The sequence below is a fragment of the Pinus tabuliformis genome, chromosome 2_2 (assembly GCF_031772625.1).
Source record: "Pinus tabuliformis cultivar Carrire ecotype Pingquan chromosome 2_2, CPIR1, whole genome shotgun sequence".
Taxonomy (NCBI): Eukaryota; Viridiplantae; Streptophyta; class Pinopsida; order Pinales; family Pinaceae; genus Pinus; species Pinus tabuliformis.
The window spans coordinates 231,860,364-231,866,363 of record NC_142300.1 but is presented as its reverse complement, the minus strand read 5'-3'; the positions used below and the strand labels follow the sequence as shown (position 1 = coordinate 231,866,363).

At 36.5% G+C, this 6,000-nt stretch overlaps 1 pseudogene; it reads left to right on the top strand.

The window, feature by feature from the left end:
* Positions 1–1,861: 1,861 nt before the first annotated feature.
* The window catches only part of LOC149192165 (suppressor of mec-8 and unc-52 protein homolog 2 pseudogene), a 65,549-nt pseudogene continuing 61,410 nt past the window's right edge, over positions 1,862–6,000 (top strand).

The window sequence follows — 6,000 nt, the reverse complement described above, 5'->3', positions numbered from 1 at the left end:
ATGAATTCCCACTTTATCTTTGGCATTTTTACATGAAAAAATAATAAGCCCCTTTTAGTTCTCTTTGTTGTTCCTCCTATAAATTCCCTCAATCAAGAATTATAGTATATTTTCATAGTAAATTATAAATTATAAATGTAGGAGCCTTCTTTGGAGATGATAATTCTTCTAAAATGCCTAACAGGAATTTCATTTGCATGTTTTTTCATACAAATACATTTCCAAAGGTGTTAGACTCCTTGGAGCCAATGCCACCAAATCTTAGCTCCCAAAAATGCATCTAAAGTTGAAGTATGTCTTAGTTTTACTCTTATTATTTGATCTTTTATCTCCTTTGGAATCAAGCTATGGATGTTAAAATCCAAATAAAGAAGAAAACCATTTGTTAAAATCCAAATGAAGATGTTGAAAATTGCCAAAAAATCTAATTGGGACTTGGATAGGTGACCCATAAATTTTGTTAGACTCCTAACATTAGATCATATCTAGGAGCATCCTTTTGTTATGATCCCATGAGTTTAAAATTGTACTCTTTGAAGATCTTTTGTGATAGAGTTTAGCTTAGAAAATATCAATGTGATTTTTTCACAAAGTGTCCAATTTTGCAAGACCATGACTCAAGTTATTTCAAATAGTGTGCTCATATTTGGTTAAACACAATATTTTTATATTTTGGAACTCATTTATACCACTTATTTTAGCTTTTCCACCCATGGATAAAATTCACAATGTGTTTTTGAATGAAGTGATTTGCAACTTTCCATAAAGTATGCCTAGGGAGTTAGATGGGAAAACCCAAGATTTTGTTGGGCTCCTAAGATTAGCAAATATATGTAAGCACCCTTATACTATGATTCAATTATCCATAAATTTATTTACTTGAGAATCTCTAGAGTTATCTTTTCTCTTGGTAACGACCAATGTAATTTTTATTGAAAGGGTCGATTTTGGAAAACACTTAGCTTGAATAATTGTGGCTTGAACATGCTAACATTGCCATTTGCCAAAAAAACTTACCAAATCTTATGGAAATTGTTTATTCTATTTCTTTTAATTTTAATATCCCTAAACTAAATTCATAATGTCTCTATGAATGCTTGCACGATGCTAATTACAACTTTGCATAAAATATACCCTGACTAAAGATTGGAAACCCATTGATTGCCTGACTTTCATAATAGGTCATAGTTATGGGAGCTCCTATCCTATGATTCCATTCTGTATAAATTACTCTATTCTAGGATGTGGGGAGCTATTATTTTTTGAAATCCCAATGTTGTTTTTGAAAAAAGTTGTATAATTTGTAAAAATATAGCTGGAGTGATTATGGGTGGTTTGTCTATATAGGACTTGGATAAATATAATTTCAATTTTTTTTTAAATTTATCTATGCTAGTCATTTGGATTTTATATGCCTCATAAAAAATTTACAATGTGTCCTTGAATGGATCGAAAATGTGAGTTGTAACTTGTGATCATCCTCTAACATTGAAAAGGATTGCAAATATTTCAATTTTATTGGACTCTTGATATGTAGCGACCCAATTTGATATGTAGTGGCCTATGTGCAAGACACTCAACCGCTGGCAGAACTATCAACCAAAAGAAAGGATTTTCCCACAAAGTACAGCTATCGCATTCCTTTATTTTCTAGCTCGACCACAAGGACCCAAGCCTCCTCCCAAAGACAAGGATAGGGAAAAGAGAGACCAGAGCAACCAGAGCAACAACAACAGTGGCCATGCTCTTAGAAACCTTTATAATGTTGATTTCAGGAGAATGGTCATGGAAACCCCTCATCATGTCGAGGATAATTCGAAAGAACACCCTCAAGGAAATAATAAACAGGTGGATGATGAGGATGGAGAGGGTGAAAGAAATAGATCTTCCAAGGTACCAAGATCATGCCAAGGAAGGATGGGAACATCAAAATATAGATTATGAGCCCACATATATAGGTTCTCTTAGTGTCATTGCACCACCTAGGATAGTTGATTTAAGGATAGCTAATGCACATAGGATATCTATTGAGAACAAAAAATATCTTGGAGGCAATGTTGAACATACACATCTAGTGAAAGGTTTAGATTATGGTCTGTTGCACAAAGTTACTAGTGATATTGACAAAAAAAAACTAAAGAATGAAGATATTGTAGATGGGAATTAAAGAGAACGGAAGCAAGTCAAACCAGTACCATTCTGCACTGCTACAACAAATTTGATTTATCAATGGATGATAAAGCCTAAGAGAATCAACAAGCCTAATGAAATGCATCTTCCCAATAGAACAACTTTTGTATACAACATTGAGGAGTTTTATAAAGACATTCTAATAATAGTGCATAGAAGTAAATATGATTTCGTGCCTCCATAGGAATCCATCAAAGTTGGAGTGGATGCATCTATGCTAGAGCATACTACTAAGATCATTTCTTATCTTTGCTTAGGCTCCTATAGAAAGGTTTTGAAGAATAAAAGGTCAAAAAAATCGAAAGGTAGAGGCAAGACACTTCAATAATTGGTTGGTGAATAGGGAAATTATTATGAGAACTTTACACAATATTTTGTCACACCTCGTGCACTTCCCTGTGCCATACCTTGGAGTGCCCAAAACTTGGAAAATATGCAGTGTACCCATCCTAATATGTAGTCCAGATCCTCCCTGAAGAATTAATGGAAACATTCCTTGACCTTCCCTAAGGAAATGAGCTCAAAACCCTAATTTTAGGATCAATGTGATTGTGACACTACATACACGTGCTAATGGCGGGTTGCACCATACTAGACTCACACTGGAAGTGCAATTTTTACGTAGATACTCATGTTGAGAGGCTTCCAGAATGACGAGTTGGGTTTTCTGTTGTGGATGTGGTTAAATTCTCCCAATATTGCCCCTTTGATATTATACCTATGAGCTTCCTCCTTGAGATGAGGGCCTTCCCCTATCTTTGGAGAAATCCTAACTCCCTCTCCCTGCCTATATATTAATCCTCTTCCATTCCCAAATGGTTGGTCTCTGATTATTTTCACCCTTATGCTGCGATAATTTCTACATGCTATTCACTTTGGCTTGGAGAAGGAGTGCTTGGAGAGCTTGAGCTTGGACTTGGACATTCACTCAAGGAGGGGTTACTAACATCAAGGCTTAGGTTGTATGCTTCCTCTTTCATTCATTAATATATACAACTGTTGGTTCACTTTCCATAAATTCTTGTTTCAATTCATCTTTTATCTTAATGTTCATTGATCTGTTCAGTGGATTATATTTAATTATGCTTGTTGTACTTGTACGTTTTGTTTTTTCTTTGGCCTCTTGCCCAGGTATTCAAATGTTTTGTGTTAGGTCCCTATATTACTAGTGTAACCCCTTATTGTTATTAGTACAACCCCCTTATTATATTGTTGTACCCATGTAGTCCCCATATTGTTATTATTGTACCCCATAGAAGTCCACTATTGTTATTATTGTTATGTCGGCTCTAGTTGTATTATGACCCCGTAGACTCCTATATATAGAAAGGAGGTCTTGTCATTTGTATCATCCAAGAATTTTTCATTTGTGTAAGGTAAAGCAGGTTTCCCCCTCGAAGAGGCTTATTTCTAAGGTGTTCATCTATCTTTTCTATCTTTTTGTGAGCTGGTTTCATAGCATTTGGTATTGGAGCTTTGTATTCTAGGGTTTCGCTGCTCCAAACAGGTCATCGTGGAATGTTCGCTATAAATTTTTTTCTGTGATGTTTCAGAATCTAATAAAAAACCCATTGGAGCCGAAATCATACTGAAGCTCGCACCTGAATTTTAGATCCTGTCTCACTATATTTTTGGAGATATGATATGAGGAAGGTAGGGTTTTTGTAAGCTCTAGAATTTCATCTAAAACACATCATCGTTGTATTTTCACTATAACCTTTTCACTATGAAGTTTCCGAAGCTAAAGAAAAAGCCTATTTGAGAATAAATCATTCTAAATCTCGGTTTCGAATTTCAGATCTTGTCTCGCTAGATTTTTGGATATATGATCTGAGAAATTTAAGGTTTCTGCACACTTCCGAATTACATCTTAAACAAGTGACCTTGGGAAAATCATCATAACTTTCTCTCTGAGCATCAGATTTAAATTTCGTAAAAACTTACAAAATGAGGATGAACTGTAGTTTCCTGTTTATAGTTTTCAGATCTGAAGGTCAAAACATTAACATGTGGCACATCATACAAGTTTGCTCTACTAAAACATTATATAATCGAGTCATCTTAGGAGATTGGGCATAAATATTTCTTGGACAATCAAATTCTGATCAGACTTGCAGGGTTAGAAAGAGGACTTAGAGGGCTACTATAGGACACAATTTCAGAACTTTGATATCTGAAAGTACAAAGTTACAGTCATTTCAAGATCGAGCTCCTAAAATCAAGAAAAGGTGATATGAGGAAGTTTGATGGCAAGGAACCGGTTAATTGGATACTACAAATAGAGCAATATTTTGATCTACATGGTGTATCACTGTTACAAAAGGTATGTATTGCATCTTCATATTTAGAACCGAATCAATTTTTATGGTATCAAGGTTTTTGTTCTCATAAAGCACTTGTCACTTGGTCAATTTTCATGGAGGAAATTATAGCACATTATGAGGATACAAATAGCAACACCTTCTTTAGAGCAACACCACAACAATTGGAAGAAAAAGGAGAAAAAGGGCTTTGTTACAAAGTGGAAAGAAAAATTATCGCAACAAGGAAGTCTACCCCTCAGAACAATAAAGATGGAAGTGTTGTTTCTCGTAGCCTTCCACAAACTACAAGGGTTACACCACAATAATTGGAAGAAAAGAGAGAAAAAGGGCTTTGTTACAATTGTGATAAAAAATGATCCAAGTGGCTCTAAAGAGACACACAAGACAAAGAGGGCATATGAATGCTCAAAAATCAAAGTGTTTGGATTATGTTCAAACTAGGACCAGAGCATAGATCTCACTGTCCTGATCGTGGAGGTGTGAATGGTTCATCAAACCGAGCTCGTATGAGGTAGAATGGGCCAGTCAAAGTTTTGGTTAATGTTGGTTGTGGGTCAGGTTTAAGTGTCCTACAATTTGACTGACTCCAAGGCATAAACCTAGCTCACGAAATCGGTCCAAATTGTGGCCTCGTTAAATTGCCCAATGACCATTATTTGCTTAAAATTTTAAAATCACCCCTACCTTATAATAAAATCCAAAAAAAATTATTATGAGGTGGAAAGCCACACCCCCGCCACCCCAAAACCTCATAAAAAAATATATATGGGGCAGGTGGCCATGACCCCACTTTCTCGGAATTGCAACTACATCATTAATAAAAAAAAATTAATTGAAGTGTGGCTCGGTGGCCATCACCCCGTCGAGCCCTCACCCTCCGCCACCGAACTATGTTATATCACATGTGTTTGTGGTGGGCACGGGCCACCGGCAGTGGACCCAGCCCACCCCCTGGAGCCACTTGTAATGCAGCCAACTGCGCCGATAGCATAGGAAATGGGACCAACGGGGCTTGAACCTGCCTGGCCCAAGTGGCCGGCCCCCAAGCGAGCGACCCCAAACATATATAAACCCGCCAAAAACCCAATCATAACCTAAGGTGGGCCCAACCACCCATAATTCTTTATAACTAAAATGAATTCAGTGCATAAAAAGGAGGAGGCAGGGTTTGACCGCACGACCTCCTCCTTATTAACCAGTGTTTTTACCAATGAACCATAACAAATTTCTTGTTAAATCCACCGGTGACTCTATATAAATAGTAATTTTTACTAGTACACAGGGAGAGAGATACTGTAGGGCATGGATTTCGAGGCAATTAATTAATATTTTAATGTAGGAACCATGAATTTTGCAAGTGGGCAAAATTTTCACTTTGTCAGAATTTGACAGCTTTTATATGGATTTTACACCTCTCGTCGCCAAAAACACAGTGACATTGTCCGTTTCTCCATCAGAGTTCTGCATTTTAAGTCATTTCCTGACT